This window comes from Cyanistes caeruleus, chromosome 18, assembly GCF_971803275.1.
Source record: "Cyanistes caeruleus chromosome 18, bCyaCae1.hap1.1, whole genome shotgun sequence".
NCBI classification, from domain to species: domain Eukaryota; kingdom Metazoa; phylum Chordata; class Aves; order Passeriformes; family Paridae; genus Cyanistes; species Cyanistes caeruleus.
This window is the reverse complement of record NC_141718.1, coordinates 9354550-9378605: the sequence shown is the minus strand read 5'-3', so window position 1 is coordinate 9378605 and position 24056 is coordinate 9354550. Positions and strand designations below refer to the sequence as shown.

The following is a 24056-nucleotide window of genomic DNA, read 5'->3' as shown; positions in this document are numbered from 1 at the left end:
TCCAGCACGGAATAAACAACTTTCACCTTGCCATGACCCCAGGGATCCTCCAGCCCGCCTGGGCAGCGCTGCCAGCATCTCACATGGAGCTGCAGGAGCCCTCAGCCCCCACTGGCACGGGATAACCGGGAATCCTGGCTGTGCCAAGCCAGCGGGCACCTGTGGCTGTGTGGCCCCCACCAGACACCTCAACCCCAAGCAGCCGCTGCCTTTCGCTGAAATAAAGCCCGTGGAGAAGGCAGAATTTTATTGAGCTTCACGTGGAGATAAATAAAGTAATTTTGAGTCTTGGGGTTGAACCAGATATTAAATATATGGCATCCTGCGCTTCATAGCTGAGATACACGGATTCAATCTGCCCTTATTTTACTTCCATGCTACTCGTCAGGCATCCTCCCCCAAGCCAAGGGGGAGGGATCCATCTGAGCCTCCAATTAAAGCCCAGCTCTCCTTAAAGGCACCATTGTAGGCAAAGGGGAAAAAAAGGAAAAAAAAAAAGAAAAAAGATAATTCTGTCAGCACAGATGTCTCCTACGCTGAGGAGTTTGCAAAGAAGTAAAATCTGAGCCTCTATTACCCATTTGCAAAGTTATGGACTGTAAATAAACAGAGCAGGGCAGTTCCCCCACCTAGGAGATACCACAAGTCAGTGGACAGCACTGACAAGCCCGAGTCTTGCTGTAACTGGCTTATCTTTCTAATCCTCTGGATTATTAATAGTAGTAGGGCTGTGATAGAGTCCAGAGGCCACCCCGTGACAGACACCACTGTGTGAAGCATCCCACAGACACACAGGGAGAGGCTGGCCCTGTCTCTCCAGAGCTCATGTGGCAGGAGGATGGGGCATGGCAGGCACAGGAAGATGAGGTGAAGCACCTGAGACTACAGGGCACATCAGTAGCAGAGGAGAAAACAAATCTGCTCCTTCCCGAGCTCTTCGTCTATCCCACCAAGTTCAGAGCAGGATTCTTCAAAGAAAGGACTGGAATCCCTTGTCTTGATCGTACCAAAACCACTCCAAGTCAGAGAAAAGATCAGAACCATGTGGGATCGAGTCATAAAGTGGCCAGCTTAGCACCTGATCCGACAGAAAATCCAGTTTCTTTGCCATATTTTTATGGGGCCAATTCACCCTCAGCTCAACTGCTCACCCCACAGCCAGACCCTGCTGGGTCTGGTGCAAGGGACTCCTGAGCAGTCAGCAGCTGTGGAGACAGAGTGAGGAGAGGCAGGGATCAGCCCACCCCTCTCCACAGGGGCTGGCACCAGAGCTGAGCTGGGCACCAACCCGGGCACAAAGCTAAGGAGAAAAACCAGCAAACCGAGCTCCATTCAGCTGCTGCTGCTCACAGTGTGGGATGGGAGCCACTGCTCCACCCTGGTGCTTTCTGACTTCCTTTCTCCAAAACAGCTGAAGTTTCTGGGGATTTCAGAATGGGATAGAGAGGGGTGGGCTTGGGGAACAGCAGCACTGCACAACATCTGCTGGGACCAGTTCTGGGGCTTCTTGGGCTCCTGTGAACTGAACTGGGGAGCCATCAGCCCACACCATGGCCCAGCCCATCCCTTGAGGCTGATCCCACACAAGGGCTACAGAACCTCACTGCTGAACTTGGAGATAAGAAGGAAATGGGTTAGGAAGGCCAGAAGCCCTCCAGGATAGGATTTTCAGATCTTCAATTCCAGTTGGATGCCCAAAAGGAAAGCCTGAAGTTCAACAGGAGCTCACAGCATTACTGAGCTCAGTGTCTCTGCCTGTCTCCTGCCCACCTTAGTCCCACTCCGATTTAGAGGGAACCCTCTTGCTGCAAGCTCTGCCCAGACCTCTGGAACCACAGGAACCTGGGGAACAGGACAGCTCCTCCCATGGACAGATCTAATCTGTCCACAGGAGTGTCACCACCTGGACTGCTGGTCAGACACCACACGCTCTGGACACTGCTCCCATCAAGGTGATGGCTAAGATTCCACATTTCTCTCTTCCTGCATCCTCTTACACAAAGCCAAGCCCCTGCTCCTAACCTGCCATCCCCAAGAGCATTTCCCTTTGCCTCCTGCTCGTTTAGTTTGGCTCCTGCTTGGATGCCCACAAAGCCTTGACTTTCCTGCAGGCTCAGGGCTGCTTGAGCAGTTTCCTCCAGAGGCAAATGGGTGCATTCAACAGGGCAATAAAATCCCAGCAACTTTCTGGGCACGGGGCCTAATCCAACTCCCAGGGAAAAGGAGGAGGAGGAGGGTTGTGCTGTTCAAGTGAGGGGGGCTGAGGGAAAAGGCAGGAGGAGGGTCTGGGACAGTGACACTGCCATCCTGGTGGACCTCTTCCGAGGTCAGCACTAGGAAGGTAGCAAGTGGTAAAAGCCCTTTCCGCTGCATGGATGCCCCCTTGTTCCCACTCATGTTTTCTCAGTGCTACCTTGTGCTTCCTAAGCAAGCCATAAATTCAGTCATATGGGTTTTCTCTGTCCTCTTTTTTTTTTTTTTTGACATCCATTTAATGACTTTTCTCTTTAATATATGGCAGGCATTTTCCTTCTAAAATACCTGAGGTTTAGGACAGGTAGTAAATGGAGACCTCTCACAGAACCACTGGCCCAGAACCCAGTCTTATTGGCACTTAGAAAAGGAGATCCATTTTTCCCTCTCTGCTCTTCAATTAGCTGCAATGTTTGCCTTTAAAACATAAAATTAGAAGCCTTTTTTAGAGGCACAAAGCAATATTATACTGCAAAACACATTTTTATTCTCCCCTCCCTGCTACCAGTTCAGCACAGCAGATATATGAGACAGCTGGTTTCTAGGCACCACTCTCTTCTGAAGATTTAGGGTCCGACTTGCAGTTCCTGTGAAAATAATGACCTCCCTTGCTCTTTGTAGGCCTGTGCTTGATCCTGCCCATATTAGCAGGACCTTTCAGGTCGAGTACTACAGGATTTAGTGCTGAAAAGCAGAGGTACCGAGCAGGCAAACATCTCAGAGTCCGTCCAGTGAACATGTAGGTCAGGAGTTCCTGCTCGGTACTGTCAGGACTTCTCACATATCCGAGAGCTGCTTTCCTAAGGAAAAGCTTCACACAGTCACTCTCACCCACCCAGATGTCTTTTCACTTGGGAATCAAAACACAGGGGTGGGAAAGATTCTGGGATTGAGATCTCAGGGATCCAGGCTGTGCAGAACACAAGGCTGGGTCTAATGCCAGCCTCTTCAGCCCTGACTGGTGCCCAGACCAAACCAGGGGTACCTCAGCCCACCACTGCCTGACCACGACAAATCCCTGCACCAGCAGCCACATCCAAAGCACCAGAGTGCTGCACACAGTCCACAAATCACAGGGTGGCCCCTCTTGCTTAAAAAGACCAGAGCACAACTTAATGCTCCTGCTGAACTCCAGCACACAAAACCCTTCCCTCTCAGCCCCCTGCTTTTTCATCCCCAGACTGAAGAGCTCTGAGCCCATCCCTACCCCAGGTAGGCAGCTTCAGCCCAAATGCTAGAGCTGATGCTGCTGGCTCTGGAGATCTGAGCTTTGATTGCTGGGAGGCCACCCAGACTTTTGCAAATCTCCAGTTGTGTGCTGTTACAAAGGTGAAGCCAAGAGGAACGACTCAACTGGTTGTACTCGTGATATCCAGCTGGTCCATGCCATTCTCCTCCTGGCACTGGCCTTGCTGTCACAAATTCATAAATAAACGCGATCTAAGACAAAAAGCAGCTAACATTCATATTTTCTTCAAGTGGTTCAAATCAGCCACAGCATAGGAGAGTGAAAAATATCCCGGGATGGCAGCTATTGATCTCAAGAGGCAGTGAGTTGTGCTCCATGTTGGATCAAAGGGGAGCACGGAGCAGAGAAGAGCCACTTTCTCCACCACACATCGATGATTTTCCAGATGTCTCTTGTGGGAAATAATGGCACTCAGCACTGTTAACAAAAAGCAGCCAAATCACAGGAAAGGGAGGCTTGACTCTTTTATCTCACTGGTGTTACTCATCCATCTCTAGAGCAAGCTGATAGCAGAATGACTGATTCCGAAATTACAGGAAAAAGGAAAAAAGTCCATGAAACCACTAAGACAGATCAGCAGCTGTACCTGCCCAAATAATTCTGTCTGTGCCCTCAGTCCCCATCCTCCTGCCTTATCTGCTGGGACACCGGACAGAAAGCAGCACAGACAGGTCAGCAGAGCTGCAGCCACTGGAGCAGGACCCTGGTGTTCCTGGAGAGCCCCCCATGAGGAAACAGGACATCGCCTTGATACCAACAAGATTCAAGCAACCAAAATAATCTCTCTTTTCCTCCCAAAAAGAATTTCCCAGGATACAAAAAGCAGCTGATTTTCCTTAGTTTTTCTTTATTTTTACTACATTTTAAGTGCTTGAAGTGGCAGGAGGGGATGCCTCTGACAGACAAAACACAAAACCAAAAGACAGGAAAACCTGGGGGTGTTCGAACCTTTAAAGTCCCCAGGCAAGCTCCCCCTGATCCTGGGCTCCTCCATCACTTGCTCTCTTCTACCAGCATCTGAATATTTGCTCCCAGGTAGGAAGAGGCATTTTGTGGTGTGGATGCTCCAGGAACACTCCTGGAGGCCGGGAACTGGGGCTGGGTTGTCCGGGAATGCTGGGATGAGCGGCTGAGGTGGCTCCTCTCCCCATCTATCATAAAGCAGGTGTGGTACCCTGCCCCTCCCAAACCTTTTGAATTCCACCGAGTGCTTCAAGTCTCTGACTTTTTGGGATACAGAGGAACTTTTTCTTGATCCTCCAGCTCTTCTCTGGGAAGAAATGATAAAGGCAGCTCAAGTGACATGCAGGCAGTGAAAGAAAACTGGCTCGATTTTAGGGGTGAACAACCAGAGATGTCCTCCTCATCTTCATGCAGATTTGTGAGGGTTCAGCACTTCTCTGGTTCTATTTAGGTGCCTCAGACTAGCTGGAGAGGCATAAATTTAGGTTTGCCCCTCCAAAGCCTTAGTGAGGAGCTTGACATTCAAGAGAAAAACACGGGATTTTTGTGTGTGTGTGTGTGTGTGTGTGTGAACACAGCTCATTGACATGTCGGAGGAGCTCCAAGCTTTCCACTCCCTCTGAGTTGTTTCAAAACTATGCATTTTCTCCAAAACCATTCACTCAAACCAAAACAAAACAAGCGGGCTGTTTTCTGTCAAAGTCTCAAAAACACCAACCCCGCTGCAAGACGCGTCTTAAGAAACCCACAATTAATGAAAATGTGAAATCCGAGGGAAAGAGAAAATTCTTCAGGAAAACCGAGGAGAAGTTAAAAACAACTCCTCCAGGAAAGAGAATTTTAATTAAAAATAATATCCCGGTGGATAATTTATGTTTCTACCTAAAGATTTAAATTGCAGAAGCAGCAAAGTAGATTTTTTTTTAACGCCATCAGCATCTGAGAATGGAAAACACCAGATTTCAAATTCATGTATTCTATATTTGAACATCTTGTTTCTATTTAATAGAATAGGCCTTTTTTCTCCGGATTTTCCTCTTCTTTTTTTCCCATTTTTTCCCCTTCCTTTATTTTTTTTTTTTTTTTTTTGAAACCCAACATATAATTCATCCTAATATATTACAAATGGCACACTGAAAGAGCATGCCCGGAAAATATTAATAATAGAATTCAAATGAGTTTTCCCTAAAAGTCTAGAATCGAGGGGAGAAATTCTTAAACGTGTTTGTGAGGGGGAAAAAAAAAAAAAAAATATTAATCGAGACAGAGGGATTTTTCCAGGCGCTCTGAGAAACGAACTGTGCTGTGTGGAGTCTCTCCGAGCATGACAGAAAAGGGATTAAAGCAGGTGACACTTTGAACTTAGCTTAGATAAGTGACCCTCAAAATCAACAGTCCAAAAGTTTAGTACACAGATTCCCTGGACACGTCTAGCCGGGTCTTCGTCAAAACCTTCCCGACTTCAGTAAGTCAAATTAAAATAAAGAAGACAGGTTGCTCGGGTTATCTCCTGCTATTGTTTTAGCCACTTATTAGCGCTAATGGACAATTAGTGACCGGCGCAGATTTTTTTCTGCAGTACGAGGCAAAGGGGATAATTCTTTGTTTGCTTCTGTGTGCGGGAAAAGCTCATCTGCGGTCAGATGTATAAAAATAGCAGCCAGCAAAGAAGTGTGAAAGACACCAGTTAAACAGCCCGATTTCCAATTTCCAAAGAAGAATATAGTTGAAAACAGATCCAGCTACGGAGTTTTAAGGAATCCTCCCGATGCACTTGAAGCACAAGGAAGTCTGCACTTTATAAACAACCAAATATATGCTCAGGATAAAAGGCGAGGCTTTTTGAACTCCTAGCTGGCGTGTTAGGAAGACCTTTAATGACATTAGCAGTTCTTCAAACCCAGAAAGGCCACATTATTTCTGAACCTATATGGTCACCACATGTAGCTTTATAAAGAGGGGGAGAGAGGGGAAAAAAAAAAAAAAAAAATCCTCTCTTCATGCCAATAAATAACTTGCCAGAAGAGAAAATATTTACCGCCGCTTTTCAAAATTCTTTACGCGTGCAGTAAAATCCTCCTCGGAGAAAATGAGCCCGTAAAGAAACCCAAAGCGTTTCCTCCGAGCACTACCGGGGCCCCGCTCCGCAGCCCTGCAGTCCCCCCTCGTTAACACCTCGGCCTTGGGGCGCTTCCCAACGCCAGGGAGGGAGCGGGGATGCGCGGAGAGGAATCAGATAAAATAACAATCAGAAGAAGAAGAGGAAGAAGAAGAAGAAGGGTGATACCTGGCACTGAGCTGCGCGCTTTGCGCTCCGCGGAGGCGCTGCTGCCCAGCGAGCAGGAGAAATTAATGAAGTTCTAATTGAGGGATAACAGAGCCGGCAGCACCTTCCGTGCTCGGGCGGGTTCGCCGGCTTTCTTAAGCGGCAAAATTAAACCGGGTTTAAAGCGAGAGGAGCGTTCCTCCCCCGCCGGGCCAAGGGTTCGGGAGGAAAAATCGCAATTCCCTGGCTCCGAGCAGCGGGACAAAACCTCCGAGCCCAGCCCTGCGCCCCCCGCGCAGCATCCGCGCCTTTCAGGGAGATCAATGGTTTGTTTCTGTGTGGGGGGAACGCTTTCAAACAAACACACAATAAATCACCTCCAGCTCCCGGGCCGGCTGCTCTCGGCCCGCGGAACCGCTCCGCTCCCTCTCCGTTCCCAGGGCACAACGGGGGGATTTTGAACAGCCTCAGACACCGGGCTTCGATACTTTCCCCAAAGCTCTCGCCGCTCTCTTTTCCATTCTTGCTCCAAAAACGCCTTTTTTAATCACGCTGCAGGTTTCTTTCTACATTTTCCGCCCTCCAAAATGGGCCAGGTATGGATTTTTTTTGTGTGAGCTCGTAGTTTAGGGTTTTTAATTATCATTATAAAGAACAAAAAACCCCCTGGAAGGACCCCAGCTTAAACCCAGCCGTATTTTAGCCCCGGATCGCATCTTTCCCAAGCGGTAAAATCCAGTGGGGAATTCACTCGCTGCCGCCGCACCAGCAGCTCGAGAAATTGGTTTCTGCGAGAAAAAAAACCCAACAAACTCACTCCTGATCGGGCAGAAAACTTTATCCTGGCACCCAGACTGTTTTCCATCTACTAATTCACCAGGTCATCTTAGTAAAAACGAGAGGGGAGGAAAAAAAGTAAATATACTTAACGAATTAAACAAAAAATTTCGGTAACCCGTGGAATTTTTGACCGTGAAAATAACTGTTGAAGGCAGGAGAAGGCAGTGGTGTGACAGAGGGGCCTGTTATTCCTACGGGCTCACAAACAATTGTATTTTCCCCCTTTTTCCCTGTATCCAGCTCTAAAAACTGCTCCAAAGAGGGATTTGGGGGAGGACGGTGGCTCCGTCGCCTGGAGAGAAAGAGGCTCGCTCGGTGGGTAACAGCAGCCAATGCACACCTCCACGAATAACTTCTTGATTTTCTAGTTATTAGTTACCCATTTTAGTTTTGTTCCCCCTGAATTCCAACCCTCTCGTTTGGAGCCCCTGTCTCCATGGCTGGCTGGACTCGGGTTTGCTTTTTGCCTCCGTCCTCTTGGCTCCTATAAAATACCTACATTCCTATAAAATAATAATATTTATTAATATTATTATCCTTTCCTTGACAGAGGCATTTGTGACATCCTGCCGAGGCAAGAGCGCCCTGCTCCATCCCCGGCAGAATCCACTTTTCCTAAGGAATTTACAAACTCGAGATATCCCGTGCCAGGCTTTTTTAGTTTAATATCGCACAAGCCTAAAGAAGGGGATGCCCCAAAACTTTGCACTTCGAACGCTGTAAGGGTTAAGATTCTCTAAATTTTTTTGCAGAAGCCCTAATTATTCAAATAATAAATATTCAATTCATCCTCACGTTCTTCTTTCTAAGTTTAATTTTTTTCGGGGCATTGTTCCTGTTGGTTTTTCACCTGAAAGGGACCCAGCCCCAGCCCGGAGAGCTGAGGTGACCGAGCCGAGGGCCGGGAAACCTTCATGGACAGAGCACCCTGTTCCTTCCCAAATCCCAGTTCAGCCCAGCAAACTCTCCAGCTCCTCTCCAGGAACAGGAAAAAGACAGAAAAGCTCTTTGCCAAACTATTCGCAAGCGCACTTCAAAATAAATGAGTTGCCTACTAAAACTTAATGTTATACAAGATGTCTATTTGTCTATATTAGATTTTAAGCAGCTGTTCGCATGCTCAGATCCACTCCCCCTCCCGCGAATTTCACCGGCGAGGGGGAAAGCGAAGAGATAAAACAGAGCGTTGTTTATTTTCCCGGCTGCTCGGGGCTGCGCTGGAGCGGAGCCTCCGCGCTCAGCCTGCGCCTCTGCGCACAACCAGCGCTTTGCCCAGAGCAGCCTTTAAATCGGTTCTTTGTTCACTGAAGGGAAAGAAAAAAAAAAAAAAAGAAAAAAAACAACCGAGAGCCTGGGGAAAAGCAGACAAAAGAGGAGCGCGGGGGTCCGCGCCCCCCCGGGCCGGCCGCCTCTGTCTGGCCTTATCGAAAGCAGCGCTAAGAGGAGATAATTTGGATGTGAGAGTGGGGTGGTTTGGGCTTGGCTTGGGTTTTGTCTCCCCCCTCCCGCAGCGCCGGGGTGGCTGCGGAGACCCCCAGCCCCACAGCCGGACTGTCCCCAGCTCAGCCTGGCGGTAAAAAGGGCAAAAAGCCGAAATTTCAGTTCTGGGTAAGGAGTTTTGCTGTTAGAAACAGCGCGGTTTGCCGGGGAGCAGCGGCTCGTGGCAAGCGACTCCCTCCTCCAAAACCCATCCCCAAAATCTCGGCCCATTCCTCATCGCAACACTCGTTTCTCAGTCTGCCTTTTTCCTCCTTCCTTTTCCATGTCTGGGGGACAAATCCTTTGGGAATGCCAGCTCCCAAACTCCAGAATCCCTCTCCCAGGATCACTGTACGTACTCTGTACATCCCCACCCTACACACATTTCCTGCCGTGTCCAGCTATTCCACCGCGATTTACTCCGCGCTTTCTCCATCCCTCATTAATCTCGCTTGCCAATTTAAATCGTTTCCCTTCTGCTGCACGGATTTTTTTTTTAGGTTTTTTTTTTTTTTTTGGTTTTTTTTTTAAAGGAAAGAGGTATTTTCCAAGCTGCTTTCAGAGAGCACCCGAACTCGCCCTTCCCATCCCCTTCGGTTTTTCGCTTGGCAGGATTGGATCCCTAAAATTCTTCCCTCTCATTGTTGGATAATTAGAGAGCCGAGGTCTGCAGGGAGTGGTAATAGGGGATTTTTTATTAAACCAACTGACATATCAAGGGGGGGGCTGGGGAGGGGAAGATAAACTTGCCGACGCACAAGCCCTTCTTCGAGGTTTTAAATATGCTTGCTCGAAGCCAAAATACGTTGCTTTTTACTCGGAGAAAAAAAGGAAAAAAACAACAAACCAAACAACTACAAGAGAGTGGTTAATAGCTTAAATGAGAGACTCGGGCAAGGAATGCAGGATCGACTCCCTCCCCCCATTAATAGCCTTAAACGACTTTACATTTTTATACCCCGAGCCGAGTACTCAAGAACTCTGAGAGTGTTTGTAAGACTAGAAAGATCTATTGAGAGACTTTTTTTTTTTTTTTTTTTTTTTTTAATAGCACATTAATGTTTCCCAAGACTTCATATTAACTCGAGAATCACTGAAGGTCGATTTGTAAGTGTCTGGACACTATAAAAGTGTTTGTAAAGCAAAGGCAGTTGCGTGCATTAAAATAAGGAGGTTCCTTTGTGAGATTTCATGCCAGGCCAGGAGCCCTTTTAAATGCTATTCAACTGCCTCATTAGAAGGAGCTAACAGGAGTCAGGCCTCCTCTTTAACCCCCCTCCGCCGTGTCCTCCCCTCAAATCAGCCCTTTAATACATAGACTGGCAGATTAGGGGCTTTTAAAAGCTGGCTCTGTCCCGGATAGCCGGTTTCCTATCCTGCTATTGTGACAGCTCTTCCCTGCTATCAATTACATCCCACCCCAAGCTGCCCACCCCTCCCGCCCTCCGCAGAGCCCCTCCAGCGGCTCCCCGAGGGGCTGAGCCCCGGCCGCCCGCACCTCTCCCCGGGCATCGCTCCTGCCCTCCTCCCTCCGGTCCGGAGCGGCGAGCTGAACATCCCATCCCTTCCTTTCCCCTCTCGGGCCCGCCAAAAAAATTAAAAATAGTATGGCTGGCCCCAAAAATCCGTTTCCGAATAGATTAACAACCCCTCCTGTGTTAACACCAGCTCTGTTCTTTTTCTTATTAGATCGAAGAGATGAAGGAGGCGGTGGGGGGGAAGGTTGGTCACCATTATCTGCGCTCCACATGTTCTCTGTGGGTATATATAAAATATAGGAATGGAGTCCCCTTTAAGTAGTCCTTTTATGACTTGTTTTAACAGAAAACACAGAAGAAGCCAATGTTTGATATTACAATATAAAACACATTTGTGGTATGCTAGGGGCTGGTTTGCTCCTGCCTCTTTCCCCCATTTCTGTTCCTTACCCAAATCTGCTCCAGACCCCACCCCTCTGAGTCAAGTGGGCACAACCCTTCCACCTGAAATACGGTCCTGCCTGCTCCAGAGCCACCAGAGGTTCTGCCTCTTGAAAGAGAATTTGGGCTTGCCTCTCACACAAAAATATGAGCCTCCAGCTCTTTATTATTATTATTGCTACTAGGCATGATGTTGGAATCATAATTCTCCATTTCTATGAGGCTCGGGGTTCAAAAAACCTATTGGAGTCTCACAGAACAGAACTACCTATAAATCTGAAACCAAAACCAAACATGTCCTAATAAAAACCAACCCAACACGAAAATCTGGTGGAGAAACAGCAAACCTATTGTCACTCCCATACACCAAATCCCTGGTCCATCATGACATAATTTAAGAAAAAACCCAGGCTGGCCACAAATACAGCCCAAAAATGCCATGTGCAGCCTTGGATGTGTGGGCAAAGGGTCAAGAGAAAAAAACACAGATGAAAACTCACTTGGGGCACTCAGTTTTGCAAAGGCTCCCCGGGTTGTGACTCAAGAGTGACAGTTCATAGAGGGTGAGGGTTCTCTGCTCTAAACCTAAGTTCAGCCTCCCTAGGAAAGGATCAGAATCCTGAGGTCTCCTCCTCTTATGCTGGGACAAGGCTTTGAAGATGGAATTAGAGCAAATTGCAAGCCATGCCTTGTCACTGAAAGAAAGCAGGTTTGATGACTGCAGGTGTTAGAGCAAAGTCACTTTTCACCCAAGGGAGGAGGATCCTGAGGAAGCCACAGGAAGTTCAGACAGCACAGAAAGATGACAAAGGACACTGGGGTAAAATTGAGCAGTATTTGCACTGATTCACCCTCAAAACTGGACTAGACCTGCAGTGGGAAGGGATCCAGGTGCAGGTGAAGTGTTACAGGGTGCGACAAATAACCAGCACTTGGGGTTTACGTTGGCCCTAAAGAACAGCAGCCTTTCCTTAGAGACCTACCAGTCCCCTGCCCTCACAGAGAAATAAAATTCCTGGTTTTCAGGGCCAAATACTCCTTTGTATTCCTGTGAGCCCAGCCACCAAGCCCTGCTGACAGTCATGTCTTAGCCTGAAGGCCCCAGTTCAGCAATGCACCCCATCAGCAAACCACTTCAGCACCTGCTTAACTTTGGGGTTGGATTAAAACAGCCTCCAGAACATGCTTTCAATTTATTAATAGTTTAAAGCAGCAGGAACACATTGCAGGGGGTGGAATTTAAAAACCAGGCTGCACCAGGATCAGTATGGGGGGAAAGCAACACAATAATCAAAAAGATATTTAGGTGGAAAAAAAATAAAAAATATGAAAAAATAAAAAGTACAAAAATATCTCCTAAAATAGATATATTTTAAAAGAAATGCCTGTGCCTGCCCCCTCCCCCACCAGCATATTTCAAGCACTTTGGATGTTTGTATCTGTCTTCCTTTCAAGGAACCCTGAGCACATGAATGGGCAGAGCAGCAGAATGAATGGGACACTTCAAAGAAAATGAAAACCATTACTGGGAAATCTGTTTATAGAGAGAATGAATGATTATGAGAGAAGATGCCAGGAGAGAGAGAACACAAGTGAGGGTGCTCTCTGCACAGTGCACAGCATAACTCAGGGGGGTTCAGACATCCCCTTAGCAGCACAGCCTTGGAGCACTTTGGGGTTAAAAGCACCACCCCCCCACCTCCAGACTTCCCAGCGAGCCCAGAGCCCCCCCCAACACCCCAGGGAATGGCAGCATTCCCAAGCCCCCCATGCACCTGCTCCTGAGCCCCCACTGGGGTGATCCCCCCTCCCTCCCAATGTCAAGATAGGATATTAAAAGAAATTATTTCCATTGCCTGGTGTAGATGAGAAATGGATAAACAACACGTCACTCACGTCCCAAGTGGGTAAACTCCATTTAGCCTCGACACCACCACACTGAGACCCTGCCCTGAGAACTGCAGATTTTATCTGAACCTCACAACATTCTCCCAGAGTCTCATCCATCTCCACTATTGCCTCATGCTCAGCTTGCAGAGCTCTCTCCATTGCACATGCACTGCCAGCACTGGTTTGATGCTGGTTTGGCACTGATTTGGTGCTGTTTCCTCTGGATCCAGATGTAGCTTCTTCTGAATCCATCCAATCCAGCTGCTGCAGGAAAACCAGCACCTGGGCATCTTTTTTGGGGGGAAAATAGGAATGAAAAGGGCTGGCTTTTCCTATCTTGGCACAGATGGTACAACCAGTGCAATCTTCCCCACAGATTTCCACGCCTCCATTCACATCCAGAGACAGATCTCCCAAGGCAGAGCAAACAGTAAGGCCCTATTTAGAGCCAGAGCCTTACCCTAGAGCGAGGAGATGGCAGGAGAAAACAGCTCTCAACCACCCCTGTTGTTTTTGGCATGGAGAAGCAGAAAATATTTGTCCTTCTTTGAATGCTAAGAATATTTGTATGATGAGCTGTGTGGTTTTCACAGCGCTCTCAGGAGGTGAACGCCAGTATCCCTGGGGCTGGGGCAGAGGCAGGACAGATGCAAACATCAGATCTCCAAGAGCTCCACAAGTGATGCTAACACAGGATGATGGAACCACCAGTTTTCCCCAGTTTTTCTGATTTCTGCAGGAGAAAAAAATCCTTGCTAGGTGCACAAGACCCCAAGGAAGATCAGTGCCTTGGCACTGGAACAGTCCATGTTCCTTAGAGTTAGTTTAGCAAGGCAAGGGCAGAGCTGGGACTCCAAGCAGCATCACACTCACAGAAAAGCAACAACTGGTGAGTGCAGCTGGGAAGCTGCCTGGACACTTTCCTCAGAGCTTCTCCTGCCTTGGCATCCCTCTGTTCCTCCCCTCTCCGTGGGATCTCCACTTTGGCAGCCGATCAGAGCCGCTGCCCACCCAGTTCTTTTGGAGGAGCCCTTTCATGTAGCTGGGCACCATCACCTCTCTGCTCCAATCATCCCCCATTACAATTTGGGCTTAAATAATGCAAAGTGAAGACTGAAACAGGCTGAGCTCCAGCAGGGCGTGAAGGCAGCAGCAGCAGCTGTGCCAGCCAGCTTTCAGTGCCTCGTTCCAGTTGCAGCTCTCGAGGGAAGGACAGGGAGCACAAGGCACTGCTGGATTGGCTCAGGGGGGGATTCCCACTTGCAGGGCTCATTTCTCACATATAATCCCCCCAGCCTCTTCTCAGAGCTGTAAGAATTTGGCCAATAGAGATATGTACCTGCAAAGAGATTCTCACCTATTTGTTATCCATTTAAATACTTGATTTAAGGTGCTCACTTTGTAGACGAAGCAGATAAAGTGTCCTTCCCTCTGAGCCAGTATATGTGGGCACAAGGCATTAAAAAAACCCAACAACCCCAAACCCCTAAAACAGCACTATTTTCTCAATTCTTCTTCTGAGTTTGGGTGCTAACTGCCAAAATCCTTAATTCCTGTCCCAAGAAACATCTCCAGCTCTTTATAAAGAGTCCCTTTGGGTGCACTGACCATTAGCTGCTACCACACCAATGCCAGCCTAATAGAAAAAAGGGAGCAGGAAACACAAAACACTTCCCACTTTACCCCAGGACAATCTCCCACCGGAGTCATCCAACAGGGGTGACCACACAAGCGTGGAGAAAGCTGCCAGACAAAGCCACACAATGCCAAAGTCCTCAGCCTTCACTCCCTTGGTTTAACCATGATGTCACCAAAGCCCATGGCCGTGTATTTATCTAACAGGAATAAATGATTTGGAACCACAGGCTGCAAAATTATAAATATGTCTGGAGAGGTGACATCCTAATAAATGAGATGAGAACAAAGCTCCAGTGACTTCTGTCATCATCACAATCCCTGGATGGATACAGAACCTCAGATACAATTCCACAGCTTTTGTTGAGGGTAATAGTGTGGCTTTTTTAAAATTTTAAATAAAGAATAAAAAGCACTAGGTCTGATTTCTCTCCATCACACTTGCCCTGGAATTGGTCAGCACACAATTTGATTTACTCTCTTCTCTGTATTGCAGAAGTATCAAGTCTTACCCTAAGATTATACTCTCAAAAGAAAGAATAACAATTTAAGCTAATTAAGTGAGCTTTTTCTGCATGAAAACCATAAAAGGATATGAGCAAATTATTTGGTTTGTACCTAAACAGTTTCTGAAGAGTGTCAAAGAATGAGGAAAAGGGAAAGAAATCAGATTTTATGTTAATTCAGGATTTTAGTTTGAACTGGACTTGAAGGGATGCTGAGCATTTCCAGGTTCCATTAATTTGGGGGAAATACTGGAGGGTCCAGGGTTGAAACCACCCTTAAAAAAGTAAGGAACAAGGGAAAAGTTTCCAGGAAGCCCAGATCTCTGGTATAGATGCCAAAACACAACTAGAAGAAAATCCAGTGAAATCCAGGGTTGGAAATCACTTTAATCCCTGCAAATTTTACATTTGCATCCAAAGTCACTGAGGCATGTGGCTAACGCTGAGCTCTTGTGTGCTACTGCCAGAAAGTCTCAGAACAGCACAAAAATCCACATTGCAGCAAAGTTCAGCAGGGCCTGGGATACCAAAACTTGTTCATCTTCCTTGGAAATCCCGATGTGAAGCTGGAGAAGCAGCTCTGGAAGGCAGAGCTTCTCCTGTCACAAACAGCAACATACCCAAGTGAAAACCAATTTCACCGCTCTCCCTCAAAGCTGGAGAGAGAGACTGGTGTGGGAGGCAGGAATTGGCCCACTGGGTACAAGCCAGGGCTGAAATCCTTTGCCCCAAGCCAGAGGAACACAGCTGGGTCCACATCCACGCAAGAAAGTGAATTTACTGACAACAGCTTTCCTTTTCTTATGAGGTTCTGGGTCAGTTTTTATTTTTTCAGTCCACAGAGCCAGTTCTGCAAACCACATGCTGGCCTGAGTCTTGGGAGGCCAAAGCAGTATTTCCTTCCCCCCAAACAGACTTCCTAAAGGAGACAGGAATGTCCTACAGCACCTCTGTCCAGGTAAGGAGCTCTGGCACCAGGAAAAGGGGGATTAGAGCCACACAGCTTTTGAGAACAAGCACTTTACTGGCATGAAAACCTGGGAATCTACAGCTGAGACATTGCAGGGGTTTTCTATTCCTACAGCCAGACAGCACCAAACTTCACCTCAAACCTCACAAAGGGTGGGGTTTTCTTGTTTGTTTTCCAGACCCCCAAGCCCATCATTGCTTTTGATATAAACCAAAGGTTCAAACCCCTCCAAATGTGAGCAAAGCTTTGCTCCAAGATGCAAGCTCCAAGGCTGGGGTTTTAATGGTGTATTTACTGATGAGGTGAAATATGAATCTGGTTTTGACTTTAAAAAGCCAATTGTATTTTGGGGGCGGAGGGAGGGGGGAAGGGGTGCTCTGACCTGACCCGCTAATCTCTTTTTCTTCCTTTAAAGTTGTCTTCTAAATCTGAACATTAAAGGTGATTAGATACCTAAGGGACTTCCCATGTCATTAGTTAATACTTTAGAGCTTGTTTTGGTTCCAGCTAGCAGTAATGCAGAGCCCTTTTGATAATACATCACCCTGCTCAAATATGCCTGCACAGTCTCCAGATGAAATACCCCACCCGTGTCTGCCTCTGCACAGCTCGCAGATTGGAGGGGTCGGAGACGAGTTTAATTTAAAGATGAGCCGCCCCTGGGCTGCCAAAGGAAATGGCGTGTCAGCTACGTCAAAAATAGATACTGTTGTGCAGATATATGGGGGGAGAGATGGACGCTGCCAGTGCTATCAATTACCTGGATTGCCTTTAAATGTCAAAGCAAATCCTCACCCATTCCTTCTCTAAAACCTAAATCACTGAGAGAGACAAGGTCAACCCAAGCAGGCTGGAATGCCGGGAGAGGAAAGCATGGACACAGCGTTGCGTGCGTGAGGGGATAATTTGTGTGCACACACGGACTGGGGGAGCACTGAAAGCACAGGGGGTTCAGATTCTGGGTTTTCAGGTGTCATCAAAGGCAGCATCAGCCCCAAAAATAAAGATCCTTTCCAATTCAGCAAAAGTGGCCTAAATGTATCAAAAGTTCTCCCACTGCTCCTATTTTTGTGCTGTTAAAGGGGTTTTCCCTGTGGGGATATAGGTGCCTTTGACAAATTCAAAAGCAACCCCACAAATCTGAAGTGGTTTTGGGGAAGACCAGAACAGACTCTCTTCTCTGTATCCTTTTCCCTCTTGCTGCTGAGCAAATAATGCACTGTAACATATGTGCACCTACAAATCTGCATCCTTCAGGGCAGCCCTCCTGGGGAACAGCACAAAACCATCCCTTGGGAAGGGCCCCAGCCCTTTTGGGAACAGGATATGGAGAAATTGAGGACTGGGGGAAAGGGGAAATCATCAAATCCTACAGGTGGGTAAATAAAAGGAGACACAGTTTATTACAATAGAGAAGCAAAACATAAGGTTTAAGCTCGGTCTCTTAAGAAATGAGGTTTCTGCAGTCAGTCTGCACGTGGGATACATATATAAAATATAAATAAAACAAACATACTCATCTCCCCCGTCTCCAATAACTTCCAAATTTGTTGGCCAATTCCAACCCAGCTTGGTGGAAGGGGCAGAGGTCTTACAGTTCCTACAAGTTTTATGAAAATAGAGCCCTCTCCCGTGCCCTGAGACCTATTAATGCCCCACACTGAAAGAAATTGTTGAGCTCACGTTGCAGCTTATTAGGAATATTATTAGACACCAGAGAATCCACAGGGGAGGGAGGAATATTAAGAAAGCCCCAATGGCAGGAAAAGGTTCAGTTGGAGTTTGCACCTTCTCAGACACCAGAGGATCCAACCACAAGACACCAACTGCTTGAAACCCCCATTTCACTGCATCCCCTGCTAAGAACCACTTCTTTTACATAAAGATATTTTGTGTATTCCCAGCCCAGCCTCCTGTACCTGAGCCAGCCAATTAAGCCAGGCTGTAATTTACAGCTCCCTGCTTCCCTCTCCTTCTTCCTAGGAGGGAATCGTGAGCGATGCCGGGACACACGGAGCAGGAATGTGCTCGCAGGGTACATTTATCACTTGTATTTTCACTGGGGGCACTGATTTCTGTGCTCTTCTTCCTTCAACAGGATCATCTCCTCTAGATAACTCCACACACCAGACCTACATTAGCACTGATTCCAGCATCCAAGGGCCTGGTTGCTTCCCAGGCATGGGATGGAGGCTAAAAATGTAAAGAATTCCAGATAAACACATTTGGAAAGCCACTTAAAGCTACTGGACACATGAAGGCGAGGAAGGCAGGGGAATATTTTTGCAGTGAACAGACAAAGAAGGACATCATTCATCTGTCAAAGTGTGTGAGCTGCTCTCCAGCTCCAGACGTGGAGTTTTGGAGATTTTCAAACACCAAAGAGTAAGAAAAGGAGCCCTAAAAAGAGCAGTGAGGCCACAAGGGAGGTGGAGAACATGGATCAGCTCTACATTAAGGCTTACCTGACAGCTGTCACAGGTTTGATCCCACTGGTTTGATGGATTTTGGGGAATAATCAGCACGAGTGGGAATAAGGCTCCCACGGAAGGGACTGCACAGAGGAACAAGCTTTTAGTACCACACAGCCAAGAATGTCCCAAGACAAAGACAAACCACCTGGAAGGTCGCCCTCCCTTCCCAAAGGGAGATAAACCAGCTGATAATAGATAAAATCAGCCCAGACCCACTCCCAGTCCTACAAACCCATCTCCAGCATCACTGGGCATTGCTCCAAACCTTTGAGCTTGATTGTCTCCTTTCCTACCTACCATGGATACTGCTCTCTCCTTCCAGGGCTCCTTGTCCACTTCCATCAAGCTGGACTCCGTTGAGTGGTTTGAGGGGAAAATAAAGGAATTTTGAGTTTCATTGCAGCTCTGCCAGCAGTCAGGATGATGGAGATGCTGTAGGGACAAGTCAAGGAGTCAGCAATGGCCTGAAGCAAACACAAGAGCTGCCCAATTCTGCTTTGACAAAAACCTCTCCTTTCCCCCAAGTGGAGAGTCAAAGGATTATTCTGGGAAGCAGCAGCTCATTACTGCACCAAAGCATGGGGCTGGGTGACCCCATGGGAACTGAGATGCCCCTGATTTCTGCAAGGCTGGGATCCCATCCTTCCTTCTCTCACCAAATTCCCCTGACAAGCCTGGAAGCAGCCCCAGCCCAGCAGCTTCACAAAGAGCAGCAGAAGCTGGTCAGAGCCACCTGCCCTGAGCACCCTGGGCTCCATTCCAGCCTCCAGAAACCATTTTTGGGGTCAATGGGAAGTTCATCTGGGCCCTCAGGAAAGAGGAACTCACCCATCCAATTAACAGCTCAAACACTGCTGCTTCTCATCCTTGCAGCCTCCCAGTGCTGGGAAGGGTCTCTAGGAATCATTGATGGCCAGGTGGAGCTGTGGTTATCAGCATGACTGCAACACTGTGCTGGGAAGAAATGTCCAATCCATGAGGAACAACGAGTTCCTCCTTCCCTCCTCACACAGGAGCATTCTGACCCCCTGTCTCTCTCCTGCATGTCCTCCCAGCCCTGGACACAGACTCCCAGGATGGTCTACAAGCATTTCACAGGCTCAGTCCTGCAGTGGAGAAGTTGCAATTTCCCCAAGAATGCCTGGAATTTCCCCCTTTATGCAACACACGTTTGCAGGTTCCCGCTTTGATGGGGGAATATCTTCATTTTCCAGGGGAGTATCACCACACACGTGCTGTCTCTTTGAACAACCCAAGTCACCACCCTAAACCCAAGGCAGATGAATTGTTCTTCCTCCTTTTTAGGGCCTCTAAAACTCTGAAATATTTTTTAAGTGTGCATGTTTTGATTTAAACCTCACAGCTCAGAGCAGGCTCTGTCTTTTCTTCAGTTACTTATTTGCCACTTTGCAGGAAGTGCTGGGTTTTGCCAACTGGGGGAAAAAAACCCTCACTTTTTTATGATTATTATTAAAGCTTCATCTTATTTTGCAAGCAAAACTCCCATTTCTTGGTTTATTACCAGAGATGAGTGTTGCTTTAATGTTACATTATTTGATAAATGACTATATGAAGAAGGAGACATTTCAGACTTGGAACTGAAGATCTGTGTTTTGGAAGAAAAGATCTCTCCAGAGGTTATTTGTGCTTTCAGTTTTTAACAAACTGAGCAGCTTGAGGAAACTTCTCCAACCTGAATGTTGGATTTTTGCTAGAATAAACTCGGTGCATTTAAAGGTGATTAAAGTGGTGGTCAACAAAGTAATTTCTCTCCTGTGGCACCCTCCTAGGAAGAGCCTGTCCTGTAGGGATCACCTTCCCTGGAGCATCACCTGCTCTCCTGCTGGTTGCTGATCTCCAGCAGTTTCTGCTGGAAGCTTCTAAGGATGACACTGATCACAAACAGACACCTCCAAGTCAGGAGATTTCTGAGTGCCAGCCTGCAACCAGGGCCAAACCCTCACACTGGATGGAAAAGTGAGGAAGTGGAGAAATTTTGAACAGAGTTTCAAGCAGCCATTTCCAAAGCTCAGCCTGCCAGCACACTGCCCAGCCCGGCCTCGGGCTCCCATGGAAAATCACAGCCTTTGGGAAAGCACGCAGGTCCTTTCTCCCTGTCAGAGATGCCGAGCCACAGCTGAGCCCCGGGTCCCTGTGCTCGGTGGGATTGGGATCGGAGCACTGCCATCAGCAGGGGAAGGAGCAGAACTGCCGCCTCCGGGCAGGGATTCAGGCTCTGCACCCCCACCGCTCCAGGTTCTGCCCCTTAGCACTATTTTGCTAATTTTAGTGCCCTTCACCACTGTTTTGCCTGAAGGACTTCACCCTTTAGTGCAGCTCTCAATATACTTTATTCTTGAAGGCAAAAAATATTGTCTGTCACTACCTGCAAATTCTCATCAACATCCCTGCTGCACCCCCAGCTCACAGGCTCTTATTCCAAGACAAAAATCTTCTGCCAGATAAAATATTTCTTGAGATTTCCCATCTGCGGATCTCAAAGTGTGGATCAGTGTTCAAACTGCATCGAGGTTTGCCTTGGCCTCAGCACAAATGTCAGGCAGAGGATGAAGTGAGAGACTTCCTAGGAACACATTCCAGTTCAACACACAAGCAACATCAGAAAGCCAGTGTCAGGAAGAGATCAGAAAACAGGATTCTCCCTCCAAAATAGATGCCAGGCTGTTGATTTCATTTCCTCCTGATTTCAGGTTGAAAGGAAAAAATAAAAGTCAGATCCTGAGATAGTTCACAGAATGAAAATTCTGAGATATTCCAAGATAGAATTATTTACTTTGATGTGCAGCCCAAAAATAGGAACCAAATTGAGTCAGGATAAGTACAAGGCCAAAGTGAAAGGGCAAAATAAACATTTAATTTCAAACTATGTCTGAATCTCCTCTGACACTCAGTTGAAGGAGGAGGATTTGTTTCTGCAGCACCTTCCACCACAGGCAAGACAGTAATTCTTAGGGAAACCTCTTCCTGTTGCCCTTTGAAATCAGGAAACCAAGTATCCCCTGCTCAAAATAAATTCAGGGAAATACGACAAATTGTAACCTCTCAACCGGGACAAAATACACAAAATACAATTTTGAAACTGTCTCCTCTGTGTGTCCCTTTTGTCTCAGTTCAGGGCCTTATCTCCGGAATTCAGGATACAGAAACCAGATTGTTCCCTGGAAGACCTGGGACTCTTTAACAGGACTGAAGGAAGACGAGCAAAATCCAACAGACCTGGGAAAGCCGCAGGAAAAAAAAATAAAAATCTCCTGGCAGGAAAGAAAAATCAGCATAAAGCAGTGATGCTGGGTGTGCGCCATTCTAGCCTTGTTTCAAGCTCCAATGCGCTGATTTATGATTCAAATGGGGGGGGAGAGGAGAAAAAGCTCTTTTTTTCCTGGTGACCGCAGCCCTGGGATGGTTTGGGAGCAGCAGCGACATCGGCCCGAGATCCGCATCCTTCCAGTGCCCTCTGGTGGCGGCCGCTCCCGCTGCAGCGCCGGGGATGCGCGTTCCAGAGGGGGAATGGTCACCCAGGGATGCGGCAGCAGCCGGGCCTCGCCTCAGGACGGCGGGATAACAGCCGGCATTCTGTCCCGCACCTTCATCCGCGCAATCCCTCCTCTCTGAGCACACCCATCTCATTTCAGACCGACTTGAGGCCTCACCTCCCGCAGCAGTGACTTTTGGCACCTCGTTAAATCTCACATTAAAGTCTCTTTCCCACCTGCTTTCTGACAGAGCCAAAGAGGAACCAAACCTCATGCTGTTAATCCCTTCCTGAGTAGCAAGAATTTCATCCTGCAGCATGCACTGGGCACAAACCAGGATCCTCAAGGCATGAAAAATGAGCCAACTCCTTCAAAAACCTTACTGCAGGCCGTGTCCCCTTATAAACCCTCACCACAGGCCACGTCCCCTCAAAAACCATCACCACAGGCCACATCCCCTCAAAAACCATCACCACAGGCCACGTCCCCTCAAAAACCATCACCACAGGCCACGTCCCCTCAAAAACCATCACCACAGGCCACATCCCCTCAAAAACCATCACCACAGGCCACGTCCCCTCAAAAACCATCACCACAGGCCACATCCCCTCAAAAACCATCACCACAGGCCACGTCCCCTCAAAAACCATCACCACAGGCCGTGTCCCCTCATAAACCATCACCACAGGTTGTGTCCCTTCAAAACCCATCACCACAGGCCGTGTCCCCTCAAAAACCATCACCACAGGCTGTGTCCCCTCAAAAACCATCTCCACAGGCCACATCCCCTCAAAAACCCTCACCACAGACCACGTCCCCTCATAAAACATCTCCACAGGCCATGTCCCCTCATAAATCATCACCACAGGCTGTGTCCCCTCAAAAACCATCACCACAGACCATGTCCCCTCAGCCTCAAGCAGTGCCACAACAGGCACCACAGCTGGAGAAACACCAGATCTCCATGAGGGAGCGCAGCTGGAAGGATTCTGGAGGCTGGGAATGTGCCCTCACAGGATTGCCAGCTTTCCATCTGCAGGCTGTGGGCTCTCCAGGGAGGTCAGTGTCTGAGGACCACGAGCACAGGAGGTTCTGCAAGCACAGCCAGGTGTTGCCGTGGCTGAAGGGAGAGTCTGGGAAAAGATCCCATGGGCTTGCCAGATCTGATAGCTCGGTCAGCAGCACAGCTTGTACATGCAGGGAGATTAAATAATACATCATCAAAAAAGGGTTTGCTCTGGGCAGAAGGATGGCAAGGAGGACTCTCAGGGTCTGCTTCTGTGCACAGTGACATTTTCTAAGACACAGAGACTCCTTCATCGTTGCACCACATTCAAGGAATGATCTGGGTATGGGTTTTAAACACCTTGAATGCTGACCTACAGTACAATCTAGTCCTTTTCCCAGGGATTGTAGCAGCATGCAAAGCCCTTCATATGCATGATTTTGCCTGTTCTTTCAGCCTGTTTTGATGACTTGCTCTATTTCCACAGCAGGCAGGCCTGAAAAGATACCCTGCCTCTGAATTTCTATTTAATTCTAGTAGTATCAGCATTATGTGATCCCCAGTGAACTCCAAATGATCCCTTTGTTCCTCCACATTCATGGCAGAGTAATTCCAGACTAAACATTAAGAGAGCAGATTAAATCCAATCTTAATCCCATTCCATTGGAAGGGTTTGTCTTGAGATTTACCCCCAGAAAGAACAGACCCCTATTCTGACCTAGCAGGGTTCCCATGCTGAAAACCATCCCACACCATCTCTCCCGGACATGACTTTTCCTTACACATACAGAACAAAATGTCTCTGTGCAGTGTGATATTCCCAAATGTTATTTGCATTCATGACAACTGCAATTTACTCTTCAAAATAATCCACACTAACACCAAAGAACTAAAAATGGGAGAAAAGAGTGGGAGGCACCCCAGGCGAAGCTGCTTTCCCATCCAAAGACCCCAAAGAAACTCAGGAGAAGCAAAAAACTTCAGTTCCTTTTGGTTGTCCCCATTCTTGACTCCTCCAGAAAGGATTAAGGTGAATTTGATTCTATTGTAGCCCTTTTTTGACATCCTTCCCTCAGTGTGGAACAGTCAACTTTGTTTTTGGTCCTGCTGAA

The 24056-nt window shown here is 47.7% G+C and overlaps 1 protein-coding gene across 2 annotated transcripts in view; it reads right to left on the bottom strand.

Moving 5' to 3' along the window:
- Positions 1–22736, bottom strand: part of TBX5 (T-box transcription factor 5) — a 97395-nt gene extending 74659 nt beyond the window's left edge. Inside the window, exons 1-3 of one of the 2 annotated variants that reach the window (XM_086855462.1) lie at positions 19273–22736; positions 18742–18876; positions 18436–18524 (exon numbers count right to left, since the gene is read on the bottom strand). The gene's annotated coding sequence lies outside the window, so the exon portion shown is untranslated. The remainder of the gene's footprint in view (positions 1–18435; positions 18525–18741; positions 18877–19272) is intronic. The other variant, XM_086855463.1, reaches the window with a different exon arrangement.
- Positions 22737–24056: the final 1320 nt, after the last annotated feature.